At 38.2% G+C, this 18,618-nt stretch overlaps 1 protein-coding gene across 10 annotated transcripts in view; it reads left to right on the top strand.

Annotated features, from left to right (window-relative positions):
- Window positions 1-18,618, top strand: part of EBF1 (EBF transcription factor 1) — a 460,751-nt gene that overhangs the window by 405,003 nt on the left and 37,130 nt on the right. The gene's annotated exons all lie outside the window — the stretch shown is intronic.

Consider the following 18,618-nt stretch of genomic DNA (forward strand, 5'->3'; position numbering starts at 1 on the left):
TTTTCAGTTAAAAGACTCCCTGGGAAGAAATGAGTTACTTAATGAAGAAAACATATCAGAATTCTATCCATGCTACTACCCAGAATAGCCTCAAGATTCAGCACTGTTTTCAAGTTATTTTGTTAAGCAAAGCTTGCTAGGTGAGATTAAATGAGGAAGAAAAAAAGATAGTGGAATGTATTTTCTCATGTCACCCCCCCCCAAATGGCCACTAAAAGTGAGTTTGTACAAGACACATGTTTCATTTTGAAAGCATCTCCTCTTAACTGTGTGTCTCTTTTGAGTGAACCCTTTATTTTATCCCAGATAGCCCAAATATTTGTGGTTGGTGCTCTTTTTCAATTGGTTGCCTGATTTCCTTGCATTTTATCTGAAAAAGAAAGATCTCTAGGTAAAAATCAGGACTGGTAAAAATAAGAACTTGTTATTGCAAGGAACAAATGTTCTTGCCAATCCATCAATGGATTCCTTCCAGACTTACTTTAAGTCTAGGGGATTGGCTGGAAGAGGTTGATGCTTTGCAAACATGTTCCATGTTTCTTTCAGTGTTTCAAAAAAACCTGCCGTGGTATTTATAGTCCAATAGCCTGTAGCTACATTGGTTTATTTTATTTTTTAAATGACAGTGATATGTAGCTTCTAGATGATCGCTTTTGTTTTTACTTCATAAAATAATGCCCCTGATCAACCATCAGAAGGACATGAACTTTTTTGGTTTTCCCATTGTGGTGATGAATTTTGCTGACCTCTCTCCACTCCTTTCCAGATATCCCTAGTGACCAGTGGTGCATTTGTGTAAGATGACCACCCAAGAATAGGGGCGCAAACTGAAGATAAATATTGGACCATGGGGGGGGGGGCAACTAGATGGCACAGTGGATAGAGCATTGGCCCTGAAGTCAGGAGGACCTGAGTTCAAATCCGGCCTCAGACCAAACACTTGCTAGCTGTGTGACCTTGGCCAAGTTACTTAACCCCAATTGCCTAAAAAGAAAAAAAGAAGAAGAAGAAGAGGAAAACACAGGAAACTTGGGCAGCTAGGTGGCGCAGTGGATAGAGCACTGGCCCTGGATTCAGGAGGACCTGAGTTCAAATATGGCCTCAGACACATAATACTCACTAGCTGTGTGACTCTGGGCAAGTCACTTAACCCCATTGCCTAGCCAAAAAAAAAACCCCAAAAAACAAACAAGCAAAAAAAACCCCAACCAATTAGGGGCAGCTAGGTGGCGCTGTGGATAAAGCACCGGCCCTGAAGTCAGGAGGACCTGAGTTCAAATCCGGCCTCAGACCAAACACTTGACACTTACTAGCTGTGTGACCCTGGGCAAGTCACTTAACCCCAATTGCCTAAAAATAAAAAAAAAATTAAAAAAAATATTGGCTCATAGAGGGATTAAACCTATAACATTGGACTCAATAACACTGTGCCTTAACCAACTAAGCTAAAGAGCCACATATAACATTTGACTCAAAACCCTTTATTTGGTTGTCAAAATATATTAGGAAATGTCTTCCCTATGTCTTTATTAGCAATTAGTATAACTAGATTTATATTAATATCCTGACTGGGAAGACTCTTTTGGCATAGGAATGGGCTTCCATAGGGAAGTGGTAGAATTTGAAATTGTGAAATCCATCTTTCAAAAGAGATTAGTTTATTCACTGTCTTGCTAAGAGGCCAGGGGATGTATGTATCTCTAATCTTCTGGAGTCGCTTTGATCCAGAAAACATGATTGCCGTCTTTTCCCAGTCACTACCCAATTAGATACCAAGTAGATAGGTAGTATGACATTGGCAAATCATTTTGCCTTAGCTTTCTCCTTTATAAAGTGAAAAAGTAGCAATGAATGGTTACTAAGGCCCTAGAATTCATTCAATCAATGTACTTTTGCACCTCAGAACACATAGAAGTGGTGTCAATCTTAGGGTTATTAAACAGATTTAGAAGAATGTAGTTTTCTCTCAAAGTTCCCTTGATAACTTTCTAGGAATGAAGTCATATCTATTTTATCCTTGAAGGGCTTTTATTTGTTCCCATTGTCCTATCAGCATCCTAATTTTTTTTCTATTTTGCAAACTAGTTAGCAATTTAGTATGAGTGATCTTTAACACTTAACACTTTAACATCCAGTCCTCTAAAAAACCCAGTGATAACATTTGACATAATGACCTCAGGCAGAGTTGAATTCTATAATTCAACCACATACTAAGTTAAGGATATATTTTTATTTCTTTTAAATTTACTAGGCTCAAATGTGGGCTAGGGCAGAAGTCCAAACTCCTCAGCCTAGATTTTGAGGATTTCTACAATTTAGTACCATCCTACCTTCCCAGCTTTACCCAATACTAATCGGCTCTAGCCACAATGAACTGCTTGCCACTTTCCATACGTATCACTTATGTGCCTTTACACATCCATTTTAATTTCCTGTACCTGGAATGGCCTACCAGTTCTTTTTCTTCACCCCCTCCAACAATCCTACCAAACTGTTGGTTCAGTTCAGATGCCTCATTGGATCATAGTTATTTTGAACTGAAAAGGACTTTATCCATATTGTGATACTACATGAAGCTTTTTGGGATTCTACCAGGAGGAAATGATCCTTTCTTTCTTGGACTATTCTCATGGTCCTTTGTATCTCCTGTGGCTTATCATGTTCTAAATTAATAATAATGATGATGATAATGGCCGGCATTCTTATAGCACCTACTTTATGTCAGGCACTGTACTAAGCACTTTACAAATGTTATTTCACTTGATCTACACAACAAGCCTGAAAGGTAGTAGCTATTACTATCTCCATTTCATAGTTGAGGAAACTGAGGCAAACAGAGGTTAAGTGACTTGCTTAAGGACATACAACTAGGAAGTGTATGAGGTTGGATTTGAACTTGGGTCTACCTCACTCCAGGCAAGCCCAGCGTTTTATCCACTATCCCACCTAGCTACCTCATTATGTTGCCTTTATAATATGCTTACTATAATTTATGTGTATTCTCATCTAGATTACAAACAGCATGAGAACAGGGGACTGGGTCTTATTTAATCTTCACATCTTCCCTGCTTTATACATAGTAGGTACTTTATAAATATCTGTTGAATTGAGGAAGACAGAAAAATTAGGTCACAGATCACTTATTTTCCCTCTCCATAGTATATTTATGCCAAGTCTTGTCTCCGTACCTCATCCCTGCCATGCCCCCACCAATTGAAGAGAAAAAATAAATCACTCTTATTTATTTATTTTTGAAACTGAGAGGACCACCATTTTCTCTATTATAAATGAGACCAAAAATTTACTGTAGAGTTGTGTCATTATATACTATATTCCAAGGTGACCTTGATGATAGTTTTATTCTATCACCCCAGGGGTACAAGTGAAGTTGAAAAGACTGAATGCAGATCACAAATCTTTGTTCCCTGAAAAACACTGGTCAAGTTTCAGATTAATAAGGTGGCTGGCTCAGTTTATCACCAAATCCAACAGGGTTAAGGGTTCTTACCTCCAAGGATGTCAAATAGAGTCTATCCACTGTAAGGCAGGAGTCTGTGACTTTTTACTTATACCACTGAACGAAAGAAATTAAAAGAAAACAAAACAAAACAAAAAACCCCAGACCCTTTTGTGAGACAAAAGAAGCCAATACCCTCTTCCATTGCAATAATTTCTGCTTTTTATATGAGTAGAGAACATCATACTTTCTTACTTGACCCAGCTACATAATTACTATAAAGCAGAGATGTCAAATAGGTATACATAGTCCAAGACACTCCTGAGTGGGGGACAGAACAAGATTAAAATGTAATTGGGAAATATTTAACAAAAAACAAACATACAATAAAATGAAGATAATGTTAATGTGTGGTTTTCTAAGTCAATATATGGCTTGTAGGGATATACACACATACATATATATATATTTACACACACACACACACACATATATATACACACATATCTATGTATATACCTCTTTCTATTTGAGTTTGACACCACGGCTCTAGAACATTAAACCCCTACTACATGGCAAGGCATTGTGGTTGGAACTAGGGATAGAAAGATGAAAAATTACTGTCTTTGCTCTTAAACCATTTACAATATAATTTGGAAGGGTAAAACATGTCCATTCATATGATAGAAGATAAAATTGATTTTTCATGAGAACAAAGGAGAAAGTTCCCTAAGAAAACTTAAGGGGATAGAGGTAATTTTCAAGTGAAGAGTTCAGGAGAAGCTTCATGGAGGAGGCAGCAGCTGAGGTATGCTTTTGAGGAAGAGGAGAATTTTGACAGATTGAAAGGTATTTTGAGGCACATGGGATGGCTTAAACAAAAGTAAGGCTGAAGTAGAAAGCATGGCAAAGTCAACAACTAGGTAATTGTGGTACAATTTGAATGGGACATAGATCATGTGAAGGAAAATTGTGTAAAATAAGGTCAAAAGGCAGATCATGTAAATAAAAGTAATGTGATCTAGTATTTATGCCCTCTGGTCCCTTCCAACCCTGAGATTCCATGGTTTTATGAGTTTAAGAAACAGGGTTTCAAGTGTTTGGAACCATATTGTGTAGTCTTAGAGGCCAATCTAAACAAATTGCACTTTATTCTATGGACTTCTGTTGTTCAGTCATTCAGTAGTGTCTGACTCTTCATGATCCTATGGACCAACTGTCCATGGGCTTCCTTGGCGAAGATGCCAGAGTGGTTTGCCATTTTCTTCTTTGGTCTTTATGCAGCCTGGAGTTAAGAGATTTGCCCAGGGCCACAAAACTAGTAGGTATCTGAGGTCAAATTTGCATTCTGGTCTTTCTGACTCTAGGCCCAGTGCTCCATCCACTATACTACCTAGCTACCCAGTCCTATGGATAATAGGAAACAACTGAAGGATTATGAACAGAGAATTGACATGGTCAGACCTTTGCATTCAGAAGATTATTTTCACAATTGTGTGAAGGATGGATTGTAGACTGGAGTGACTAAAGTTAGGGAGATGAGTACTATAAGGATTCAGGAGAAAGGCAAAGAAGGAAGGAAATGGGATGGTGGTTAGTGGTGGGAGCAGAGTGCCTCATAGGGAAATAAAATACAATTTGGAGGTTAAGATTAACAGGATTTGGTAACTGAATGTGGGGGATGAGAAAAAGAGAGAAGAGTCAATGATGACTTTGATGTGACTGGGAGAGTGGCCATGCCATAAACATGAATCAGGAAGTTAAGAGACACAGGATTCGTGGGGTTTTGTTTGTTTTTGGCAGTGGATTGTTGCTTGTGGAGGGGGTGAAGAAGATAATAAATTCTGTTTAGTCCATCAGTTTGCCATGCTGGAGGAACAGCTGGGTAGAGATTTTCAGAAGGCAGATGGTCAGGAATGCCTTTGCCTCTGATGCTTACCACTTCTGTGACTTCAGGTAAGTCACTAAACCTCCCTGGGCCTCAGTTTCCTCATTTGTTAAATGAAGTTGGACTGCATGACCTCTGAGGTCCCTTCCAGCTCTGTATCTATAATCCTACCAAAAGCAGGCATAAGCAACTTTGAAAACTCAAAAAAAAATGTACACAGTTATCACCCTTAAACCTTCTGAAAAATATTAGAAAAAGTTGAAGTGAACTTAGGAATGTGAAAACATTTATAAAGTGTGTTCCATATGCCCAGGTACTATGCTAAGCATGAAGATCTTTAAGGAGCTTTCATTATAATTTGTGGTTCTCCAGTCACTTCAATTATGTCCGACTCTGCATTGCCCTGTTTGGAATTTTCTTTGCAAAGATACTAGAGTGGTTTGCATTTCCTTCTCCAGTTAATTTTACAGATGAGGAAACTGAGGCAAATAGTATTAAGAAACTTGCCCAGAGTCACACAGCTAGTATATGACTGAGGCTGGATTTGAATCTAGGAAGATGAATCTTCCTGACTCCAGGCAGGAAATGTTATCCACTGAGCTACCTAGATGCTATTCATTATAATAAGGTCAAACAACTTGGGTCAGGGAGTAGTAACCTTGTGTCCTGAAAATCAGGATGTGAAATGTCCCACAAACCCTTCAACAACAGTGAACATAGGGTTTGACAACTGACCTAGGTTCACTCACTGCTGTTCTTGTCCTCATTCTTTGCTCTTCAAGCTAACATCAATCAATATCTTCTAAAGAAACCTATTTAATACTTAGGGGAAAAAAAGAATGGAGGGGAGGAGGAGCTAGAGAAAAAAAGGAGGACAATCGAATAGGGCTGGGCACCTTTCTCCTCTTTATGCTAATGGACTTCCCAGGGTTGTTTTCAAACACTTAACAGAGAAGCCTTTCCCCTTCTTCCTCACAGTGGAACCCATTCTCCAGTTAGAACCTATATCCCCCCCTTTTCCTCTCTGTACGTGCAAACAAACAAAAAATCCCTTGTGATCTCTACCGTACACAGAGAAATGTAATGCAGTGCCACAGTGGGGAGGGGATATGTGATAAATTGTATATGCAGATTAAGCATTGACTGTTCTGTTGACCCCAAATTTGAAGAGAAAACTGGAAAGCCTGGCTAACAGTAGAGCCTAGTGGCTTGTACATTCTCCCTGGTTCATGGAGATGTTATAGGGATTAATGAGATAAATTCTTCAAAATGATGTTAAAGAGAGGCTCTGTCAAAATAATATTATTTACCAGGCTCCAGTGGATTTAAATGTTTCACTTAAAGATAGCCACTGCCAGGTTTAAATACAGGGAAAACATGCTTTTCCAGTTTGGCATATCCCCTGGCTTTATTGTCACAAGAGATTTTACCTGACTGAGAGGTAATTACATAGTAATTTTTTATGTGGTGCTTTATTAGTTGCTTTTTAAAATTGGTTTCCAGCATATCATGAGCTAATAGCAACAAACGTGTGAATGTAATGTTCACTTGGTCAGGAGACCCAAGGTGATTGCGGAAGTGGCTACATACCAGTTGCCCACACAATAACTGCTACTCCAAAACGAGTGAATTACTTATCTAAACATCTATTGATTGGAAAACACTGGGGACTCATATATAAGTACACTAACATTAAAAGGGCAGATTCAGTTCTGGTTACATCTAGCATGGAACCTAGTATAAATGGTTTGTAGACAAAAGAAACATTTTCTCTCCTAGTCACAGGTTAGAATCCTGCCTAGTTAGTAGAGGCAGATGATTTCAATGTGCCACATGGTGCAGATGGTTTCCTCCTACTCCCATTTCATTCTGAGCATACATCCAACTAGCGGGCCACATGAAAACAAAAGCCCACTAAAAGAAAGTGGGCCCACATCATGGAGACCAATAGTGACTGGCCAAATTAAAAGATAAACAAACAAGGGAACCTCTACACTATTTTAGGGAGGCAGTGGGGGGATAGAAGAAGGAATGCTGCACTTGAGGTTAGGAGATAAATCTTGGCTTCAACATGTAATAGCTATGTCATCTTGACAGTCTACTTAATCTTTCAGATCCTCAGTTTATTCATCTATAAAATGGGAGGAATAATACTTATGTTCCTATCTCACAGGGTTGTGGTGAGGCAAGTTTATAAATCCTGCAGGGCTATAAAAATGAGTTATTATGACTACAATGAAGGGGGTTGGACTAAATGCCCACTAAGAACTCTTCTAGATCTGACATTCTCCAAGTCTTTGATGCTATGACCAATAGGTTGTAGTGATCCAGCTGGAACAGAAGGGAATCTGAATTATATGTAGGGCTCAGCTATGCCCTTAGCTTTCTTTTCTTTATCTTGTTTGGCTAAGTTATGGTTAAGCAAATGACCTAGTTCCCAAGGGTTTATTAAGTGTTAATGGTATTACTGGCACATTCTAAAAGATCCAGAGCTTAGCACAGTACCTGGTACATAACGTTGTTGTTGTTAAATCATTTTTCAGTTGTAGGGGCAGCTAGGTGGCGCAGTGGATAGAGCACCAGCCCTGAAGTCAGGAGGACCTGAGTTCAAATCCAGCCTCAGCCCAAACACTTGACACTTACTAGCTGTGAGACCCTGAGCAAGTCACTTAACCCCACTTGCCAACAACAACAACAAAAAACATTTTTCAGTTGTATCAGATTCTTTGTGACCCCTTTTGGGGTTTTCTTGGTAAAGCTACTGGAATGGTTTGCCATTCCTTCTCCAGCTTATTTTACAGATGAGGAAACTGAGGCAAACAGGGTTAAGTGACCTGCCCAGGGTTACACAGCTAGTAAGTATCTGAGGCTGCATTGGAACTCAGGTCTTCCTGACTCCAGGCCCAGCATTCTATCCACTGAACCACCTATCAGGAACATAGTAAGTACTTGGTAAATGTTTATTGATTGATGTAACAATCCTTGGTTTCAAGGAATCCTCATTTCTTTTGTCTCTTTCTCATTGGAGTTCCCTTAATTGTCTGTAAGTTGGTGAAATCACACAGGGAACCATGCTTTCTTCTGATTGTCCTCATCTCTTTCAATATTACTGGATGTTAGACTGATCTAGATTCTTTACAGCAGGGGCTTGTCACCCTTTTTGTGCCCTCTACCACTTCTAGTGAAGTCTATGGACCTCTTCGCAGAATATTGTTTTCTAATTCATTATTCCATTATTCAATTCAGTAACATTTATTAAGCCAGCTAGATGGCACAGTGGATAGAGCACTGGGTCTGGAGTAAGGAAGACCTGAGTTAAATCTGGTCTCAGATATTTACTAGCCATGTGATATTGGGCAAGTCACTTAACCTCTGTTTGTCTTTGAGGCAACTAGGTGACCCAGTGGATAGAGAGTTTGGCCTGTAGTCAGGAAGACCTGAGTTTAAATTTGGGCCTCAGATACTCACTAACTGTGGGACCTTGGATAAGTCACTTAACTTCTGTTTGCCTTAATCTACTAGAGGAGGAAATGGCAAACCATTACAGTATATTTGCTAAGAAAATGCTAAACAAGGTTATGAAGAATTGGACACAATTGAATGACTGAACAGCAACAAGATGTGCCAGGCACTGCGCTAAGCCCTGGAGATAAAACAACAACAATAACAACAAAACAAAAGACAGTCCCTGCCCTCAAGGAGCTTGCAATCTAATGGAGGAAGACAACACCCAAAGGGAAGCTGGAAAGCAGCTCCCCCATCTCCCCAGAGCACCAGGGGGGCACAGCCTGGGGCTATTTTGTTCTATGGAGTTCAGACCAAGCAGAGCTGTAGCTGGAAAGTGGAGGAATGAAGACCAGGAACTGGTTGTGATTTTCTTAAAGTACATTTCTGACCATTTCACCTCCCTACTTACTCAATAAACCTCTATGGCTGCTTATTACCCACAGGAACACATACAAAATCCTTTGTTTGGAATTTAAAGCCCTTCGTCACCTGGTCCGTACCTATTCTTTGCTCTGCTCTGCGCACTCCATGATGCAGCTATGCTGGGTGCCTTGCTGCCCATCACACACCACACTCCATCCACCGTGTCTTTGCCCTGGCTCTCCCCCTGCCTTGGAATGGTCTGCTTCCTCACTCTAGACTCCTCGTTTCCCTGACTTCCTTTACCACCTAGGTCAAGTACTACCTTCTACTGGAAGCCTTTCCCTCCTTACTTCCCCCATATTGCTAGTGCCTTTCCTCAGATTACCTTCTGTTTATGCTATATGTATCTTCTTCTTCTTCTTCTTCTTTTTTTTTTTAGGCAATTGGGGTTAAGTGGCTTGCCTAGGGTCACACACCTAGTAAGTGTCAAGTGTTTGGTCTGAGGCCGGATTTGAACTCAGGTTCTCCTGACTTCAGAGCTGGTACTCTATCCACTGTGCCACCTACCTGCCTCCTTATACTCTATGTATCTTGTACCAACATAGTTATTTGCTTGTTCTCTCTGCCATTAGAATATGAGTTCCTTGAGAGCAGGGACTTTGTTTTTACTAATATTCTGAATGGTGCTTGGCATATAATAAGCACTTAATAAATGTAAGCCTGGATTGGAATTCGGGTCTTTCTGATTCAATACCTAGCAGCCTATCCATTTTGCCACTTAGCATTTGGATCAGAGAGGTTGGGCTGGCCACTATTTGTAAGGTCTGTAAAACATTACTTGTGTGAAAGAGTATAGGACATTGAATCAGATGACATGGGGCTTAAGTCTGCCATTTGTTATTCATGTGTTTTTGGTCAAAAGCCTCAGGTTTACCTGTCACTACTTACCCCATGCAAGGCTATCCTTAAGGAGTAAATCAATTTGTAAACCATTAAGTGCTATAGAAATGTTATACCTCTTAGACATGGCTGACATTACTCTGTTGGCATATTATCTGTTAAAGCAATTTAACTGTAGCTGAATTACCTATTTATTCCACGTCTTAGCTTCTATCTTGTTTGCTTTTCTATCTTGTTAGCAGGATTGTTTTCTAGTTTTTCTGTTCTCTGGTTATTTCTTGAATCCTTTTTGACTGTCTGTGGAATACTCTAACTTAATTAGACAAGTGTCCTGAAACCTGCCCATCCTGGCTTAGCGGAAATGACTTGTGAGCAGTGGGACCCGTTCAGTAGTCATCTGATAAAATGTGTCATTAGCAATCACAAGTAGGACAATGGCCCGGGAGCCTGTGCTTGGTTAGGGCTAGACGTCAGTTAAAAGGAACGCTGCATCTTTAGAGAGACTCGGGGAAGATTTTCTTAGCTATTGAACCTGACTCTGTGCTCCCCCCTGCTGTGAGCCATAAGTTGCTTGTAGGCTTGTTCTAGGAGAGTAATAAGTATTGTTGTTTAGCAATTGTGTTGTTGAAATTCAGCTCCACTATGTCTGACAGTATTTATCTAAAATACTTTCCCTGGTGCGCGTTCAAGTTCCAGTAAACCGTGTCTTATTGTGCGACCTTTTCATTTTCCAGTGAAAAGGGATCAGCTCGTCAGATAAAAGCTACAAGCTGGAGTACAGGAAAAATGCGTGCTCAGAAAATCCGAGCATGATTGAAAACAAGATGTGTTAAATCAATGCGGTTTATCGCCTGCCTATTCCCGGCAATTGCTGTTCTAAGCTCATTCTGAGCACACACTAGATGATAAAAGTATACTGTCACAGCACTCACTGGGGTGTGAGGGCAAGAAAACATGTTTATCAGACAGGCTGGGGTGATTTTTTTTTCCCTGATAACAGTTATTGTCAAAACTCTTTGGGAAGAAATCTGAAGAACAATTACAGAAAGTAATATTACTCTTGTTAAATCAGAAGATATGCCAGGAGGCTGGAGAATTATAGATTTCCCCTTAAAACGTTAGGGAAGCAAGACAAACTATGTTGGCCTTCACTGCTTAAATGCAGTCATCCATTATATAGTTAAAATCATCCTTCTCCTCATCCAAATGAACAAACCTGGGATTGTCACCAAACCAGGGACAGTCCAAAAGGGGAAGGGAGGAGGAATGAGCTTATGAAAGCCTATAAACTACTGTTTCCTTGAGGGATTTCATGTTAGTTTTACTCTTGGATTAAAGATTGAAGACCTAAATTAAATCTGGAAGGTCAAGCTGTTCAGAAAATATCATAGTTGATACCATGGTAACTTTTCTCAGCTAGTTTATTGTAATTATGGGCCAGTGTAATTTTTCATAATTATCATGTGTTCACCTATTTCCCATTTTAGATAGAAATTTAGCCTCCAGGGCAGCAAAGGGACCTGTTCAGGAATAGATCGTTCCACTTATTCCACCAAAAAAGAAATGATCCCCAATTTTCCAGAAAATACTGTCTGGTGGTCGGATGAGCAGAGTTGGTTTTATGTGTCTCTTGCTGTGCTCAACAGCATCAACCATTGTTGCCCCTAAAGGGAAATCAATATTTGTGAGCTCAGTTCAGACCTATCAGTCACACAATAACTCCTCTTGGTCCTCAGAAGACTGAACAAGAGGAAATGGGCTGAAATTAAAATGAGATCTCAGTTGGACAGAAGGAATATAGATATATAGATATATACATATATATGTGTGTGTGTGTGTATCTGTGTCTATGTCTGTGTGTGTATACATATATACATATACACACATACATATATATATTATACATACACACCCCTATAGGTATATGTGTGTATATGTATTTACCATCAGAGTGATAAAAACATTGGGATGGCATCTTGAAGAGATAGGAGAGTCTCTGTCCCTAGAGGAAAGGCAGCAGAGGACTACGGATGATTTATTAAACATTCACCTCTCTGAAGGCAGGGGTGGGGCTAGATGTTCCCTAGAGAGCCCTGCCAGCCTTAGTATCTTATGCTTCATGTAGGTTTAATTAAAATGTGGCTGACTATTTGATTTGCTATGAGGACTTATCAAGATGTTACTGACTGAAATGTATGTAAATAATAATAATAATAATAATAATAATAATAATAGTTACTCTGGAGTAGTGATTGGACCACTATGGAGAAAAGGATGGGGGGGAGAGGAGGTGGAGGAAGAGGAGGAGGGGAGAGAGGTAGAGAGGGAGGAAGGAGAGAGAGAGAGAGAGAACACACTCCAGCTATATACTTCTGCTACCTTTTTGCTGTGTGACCTCAGATGAATAAGTTCATCAACCCTGTGTTGGAGGTAATAACCCTTGATAACTTAGGTCACAAGGATTTTTTAAGAAAATCAATTAGAAAATGTCTGTAAAGCACTTTCATGTTATTGTGAAAGTATCTTATGTGACCTCAGGGTATATTTAAAATAATACCCTGAACAAGGCATTATTGTGATAAATTAATATTTATTGTAAAAATCTTCAGCATAGGGAGGCTACATGGCAGAGGAGAAGTTATTTTGTTCACATTAGGAAAGTTGAATAATATTTTTCTTTGTAAACAAGCAGCCACTTTTTGTTTCTTCTCCTCTTCTTCATTGAATCCTCTTGTACTTTGAATGGTATCCATTCAACTTTTTCCATCCCCTTGGCTGGAATTTGAGCTTTCTTCCATTTCACCACCCTTTCTTGGAGGGCATTCTGCATTTCATCATCCCATGTTATTCTAGGTTTTTCACATGTTTTATTTCTTAAATTTTCCCTCGTGTGCGTTTCTTTCAGTCTGTACAGCTTTTATATTTGGACCACCTTTTTAACACAAGCTATAATCGAGACTGCTATCATTTATGTAGTTGAAGTAGTTTCTTTGTAGAAAGATTTCTACTGATTATAGAAATCTGGGAGGGTCATCCTCAAACCAGGAGGTGTAAAGGACGCCATGAAAAATGAGATACATTCAGTGCAATTCAATTTGACATCAGCATTTTATTTTTTTGGAAATCAGACCAGTGATCAATTGGTGCAGAAAACTTCCATCATATAAACATTTTTTTCTAATGTATTTCCCTAATTCTTCTGCTACTTATAAATTTAAAGAGTTCCCTGAAGCGCTAAGAGATTAAATGATTTTCCCAGTGTCACAAGTCAGTAGCAGAGGAAAAACTTGAACTCAATTTTCCTTCTTCTTCTCCTCGTATCTCCATAGTTTTCCTACAATCAACATTTATTGAATGCCTATTGTGTTAGCCTTTTGGGAAGAAATGTGGGGAAACAGATGGATAGGAAGTAGCGTTGCCTTCAAGGAGCTTACGAAGCTAGAAAGGTGAAATAGCAAGTGAACGCAAAGCAAAAGCATCTAAGAAAAGTGCAAACAGCATTGCCAAGTTTTTACACCCACTTTTGGCATTCCACATGAGTATCTATAAGCTCTACATCCTTCCAATTCCACCACAGTTTCCTAGAGGTTCAGTCATCTGACACTTGAGATGCACAGGGGTCCCCACGCTTTAAAAAGATGTCATTCTGAAAGTGCCTCTAGACACTGTCAGCAACAATTTGATATTGGGTTTATTTGGGGTGTATCCTTGTTCTACCGAGATGATGAGACTCACATGCCAGGTGCTGAGTGCCTGGGCAAAGTGATAAAATACCCATGCTGCTGGGAGTACAACAAATCCCTCCATTTACCCAGATTCCTTGGATTGCAGGGAGGTACCTGGTTGACATTTTAAGTTTATGTACTTTTAAGTCAATTTTAAAGATAGGATCACAGAGATAACTTGCTGTTTTATTGTTTACCTCTGGATGTTAATTTAGTGACTGGGGGAAAAATGAGGCTATTATGGGGAAAAATGACTTTGCATAACACATACGCAATAATGTTCATGACAGAATGGATCTGCCTTGGAGCAGAATGCTGCAGTTGTTCCTTCAGTTCAAATGGAGAGCAGTCACTGGGGAAGCACAGAGACCCAGGTGCTGGTTTCATCATTGACTCTGCGCTATGAGGCTTTATTTATTACTTGGCTTGGAGTCTGGATATTTGTTTGGACATTAAATGGCAATAGAATATAAATATTACCTTCCTTAATATCTGCATTTCTTTTTATTTCCAGTCAAAATGACATCATGTCACACGAGTATTAAAAAAAAGGAAATTAAAACCTCAGAAATATGTTATGGCACCGAGAACACCATCCCTGGTGTTCAAGCCCCCACCCTCTTTCAATTTCCATTGCTTCTGGGAATAAGTATTCAATGAGCGAAGGAGGTGGGGAGTGAGAAGTATAGAAAAGGAAACTTTGTAAAGAGAATAAACCAAGCAAGAATGCATCTGTCTTGACTTAAGGATTTTAATTTCCAAAGAAATCTTCTTGAAAAGAATTTTCTTTATTTGATGCATTTGTGAAGTGGATTTTTTTTTAAATAAACCAAGTATAGAAAGGCCATAATTCACATACGTGTTTGCTTAGTGATTGTTCATTACTTGATATGTCTGAATTGAGTTTTGTAATCTTATGATTAGCATTATTACATAAAAAACCAACTGTTTATTCTCAGAATATTCTCTTTATGTAGCATTGCTATGTGAGCATTGTGCAAGAAATATATTTGGCAATGTCTCTTCTGAATTAGAAACTCCTCTGACCTTCAATAAATGTCCTATAAGGAGAAAGGCATGGTAAAAAGATTTAGTCTAAAGTTGAATGTTTTGGGGGCATCTAGTAAAACCAAGTTCAAACAGTTTAAAAAGAATACCTTCTCAAGTATCAAAATGGCGTCAACTAATCTCCCCCTCTATTGACTTCTGCTTTCATTAAGTTGAGCAATTATTTAGACACATCTTAAGATGATATCAAAATGGAGATATGATATAACCGTCAGACACTCTATGCATTACTAGATACCTGACTAGAGAAAAGGGAAATATTCTTAAATTTCAGCAGTAAAGACACAACGGTAAGGCATCATTTCTATTGCATATTTACTAACTTTCTTACATTAATCCACCCCTTTCTGAATGATTCCCCCTAACTTCTCATGTTGTTAATCATGGCTTTCCAGGAGGCTTTCTAACTTAAATCGGGATTGGATACTTAGGCTACTCGAACAATCTAGGAAAATATCTTTAATTGCATGCTAAGGTCAAATTTACAAGGAGGCCCTTATTGCCTGACACCTTTCTTCTTTACTGTGAAAATTTATGGACAACTGTTAGCACTTTGGTCCTTTGTCTTTTTCTTGTCTGAGTTCCCATAATTGTCTGTAATTCAGTGAAATCACACTGGGAAGCACACTCTCTTCCTATTGTACTGATTGCTTTCAATATTTCTGAATATTGGGCCTATCAAGGTTCTTTAGAGTAGGGGATGTCAACCTTTTTTGTGCTCTGTACCATTTTCATAGTCTGGTAAAGTTGGTGTACCCCTTCTCTGAATATTGTTTCTCTATAAGATAAATACACAAGACCACAAAAGAAAAGAATTATATTGAAATACAGTTATTGAAGTATTAAAAAAACACTAAGTTCCATGGACTCTCAGGTTAAGAACCCCTGCTTTTGGCCCCTGGGTACCTGGCTATAGATGTCTGTCTACCACAAAATTCTGTGATATTCCCTAAAATTCTTTTGCTTCTTGTTGAATTTCAGTAATTTCTGGAGACATTATAAATAGTTACTTTTTAAAATAATTTGTTAATTATATTACGACCAAAAGCTATGTTACTATTAGTTTTGTATAACCTGTTGCTTTATGTGGAGAAGGGAATAACTTAATTTTACCATGGCTCCAGAAGGCAGTACTAGGACCAATGGGTAGAATTTATAAGACGACAGATGACTTTAGCAATAAGAGTTGTTCAAAAATAGAATGGACCTAGGGAAGTAATAATTCTGTCAGAGGTCTTCAGGCAAAGGTTGGATGACCGTTTAGTGGGGATGTGTTAAGTAATGGTTGGATTCAGTGAACTCTAAGAAGCTATGACTATAGTTTAGAATAGAGTGGGGGCCTTTTCTTTTATGGTCTGGTTTCCTGTGTCATTGTTTGAGGCATATTACAACAAACACCATTCTTAATAACAAAAGAATTCTAAGTCTTTGTTCACTTATTTTAAGCAAAAGTCAATACAATCAGAAAATCTAGTCAACTCCTTTGAATTTGTTGGATTGGGATTTGACCTCTTACTCTGCTTTGCAGCCCTGGAATACTAAGAGTTTTTTGTAATTTTATGTGCACAAATTGGGAGAGATTTGGGTAGGGGTGGCAGGCAATTTGTGGGTTAACATGGCAGAAAATATGAGCATAGAGCAAACATGAAGGTATGGAAAATAAATTAAAAGTCTTTGTCTTACAGTCTGAAATATTCCCTTTATATCATATAGTATGCTTCTTTATAGTATGTTTATTTTTCTTTGAATAATGATGTTAAAATGCATCTAATTCAATTACTCTTTGCAGCAGCTGAATGAGTTTTCCCCGGGAAAATGTTCTTTAGGCTTCCCAAAGCTATGAGTTCCATATGATATTTGAACAGGTTCTTTTAATTGCAGATATTAAGTGTCGATCATTCGGCTGTAACTTGGCAGTCTGGCCAGAGAAACAAATTCCTCTCTAAGATATATCAGACAATCATCCAATTAACAACCAAAGGTGTGTTGACACAGTAGGAACTCATTATGGGAAATTAAAAAAAAAAAAAAGAAAACCTCAACCATCCAGACCTTATTGGTGTCTTTTTAAAAACAAGAATCTGAATTTTTAGAATCTTTAGATTATGTGGTTATTAAAATGATCAGTTTAATTACTAAAACTATCATATGTACAGTTCAAATGTTTTACTAAAAATATAAGATGTATTTTGTCAGCAATTAGCTTGTAGTGGTGGAAACGGGAAAAATAACTTACACCTGGGTGCTCATTTCCATCAAGCCTGTGTATTCCTTGATTAAATGCCGACGATTTTACGAGTAACAGCTTTGCTGCATAAAGAGCTCTATGGCTTTTTCTCTGCAAGTCTAATTTGAAAAAAAAAATCCTCCTCAAGGGTTTAGAAAGTAATTCATAAAATGGGAGGAATAATAAATATTGTGCCTTAACTCTTACACTCTTATAGATAGACAGATTTGGTACACCTGGGTGTAATTTTCGTTAATTTCCACAAGAGACAGGTTGAAAGTTTACTGTTTGGAAGGTGGGAAAATGGCTTAATCTCATATTTGCAAAAATGATTACATTATCTTAAATGAAAATGCTACTCTATTAACAATTTCAATAAGCATCACATTTGTAAAAAAAGTCTTTTTAATAAAAAGTTATCTGAAGTTCACTCCAACTTAAAATATATAAGTGAAGAAAAAGTACTTACTCTGATTTATGTGTCTTTTGGAGGTGTAATTATTGGCTTTTTACTCACCTATGTAAAACAATGTACTTTTGTAAATGGATTTCTGACCACTTTATGCTGCCTGTTTTTTTGCTTTCCTTTTTTTTTTTACATAAAAAGTAAGCACTGTCAATCAAGGAATTTTAAGGTTTATTTCCTCTTTAGAAATGATTGATAGCCTTTTAGATTTACAAGTTGACAAGTTAAAGGGTTCTATTGGTATAATTATGTACTAAATTCACAGTCTTTCAATTTAAATGTCCTTTTAAAACCACAAGATTATCATACCTGTATTTTGAAAAGTGGGCCAGTCAGTTTGGGTTGGTATACAAATTGCTTCCATTAGCCTTGGGACCTATTTGAATTTAATACAGATTTTAAAGTTGGTAGTACTTTCAATAGTACTTTTGAAATTTAGGTTAATGGAAATGCATTTTAAGTACAGCATATAGTAACTTGTTTTTAATGTATAGATGGATGTCAAGAACACAAATAGTGCCTCTATATTCAGCATGAAAAAAAAATACCATGCTGATTGCTTTGGTTATAATTTTAAAAGTTTTGTGAGAGGAAAAAAAAGAAACCATTTTTACTTTATGGGGTATGAGAAGGCGATGGAGCTCCCACTCTCTCCCAGCCAAGAGGCTTAGTGTTTCAAGGAGAATTCTATTCTTTGTCCACATGAATAATGGGAGAATCCAAGTGGGCCAGGTCAGCTTGATGTTCAAACTAATTGTGGGGTGGGGGCACTAAGATGAGGTGCTCTTTGGAAATGCACCAAGACCGAATGTCTAGCAGTCGATATGGTTAGAACAAAGCCTATTGTTCCATTCAGCGAGCTAACATCAAGTCTGACTTCTCTCAGTTTCTTGAGAATCAGCCTCCACTCAAAGAGACTATTAAACATTTTATATAATAAATAGAGGATTTAGAGGATATAAACTGTGGCTTTTAGCAGAGGTTGGATTTTTTTTCCCTAAATGACAAAACCATAGC

Source organism: Vombatus ursinus, unplaced genomic scaffold (genome assembly GCF_900497805.2).
Source record: "Vombatus ursinus unplaced genomic scaffold, bare-nosed wombat genome assembly UNPS02014863.1, whole genome shotgun sequence".
NCBI classification, from domain to species: Eukaryota; Metazoa; Chordata; class Mammalia; order Diprotodontia; family Vombatidae; genus Vombatus; species Vombatus ursinus.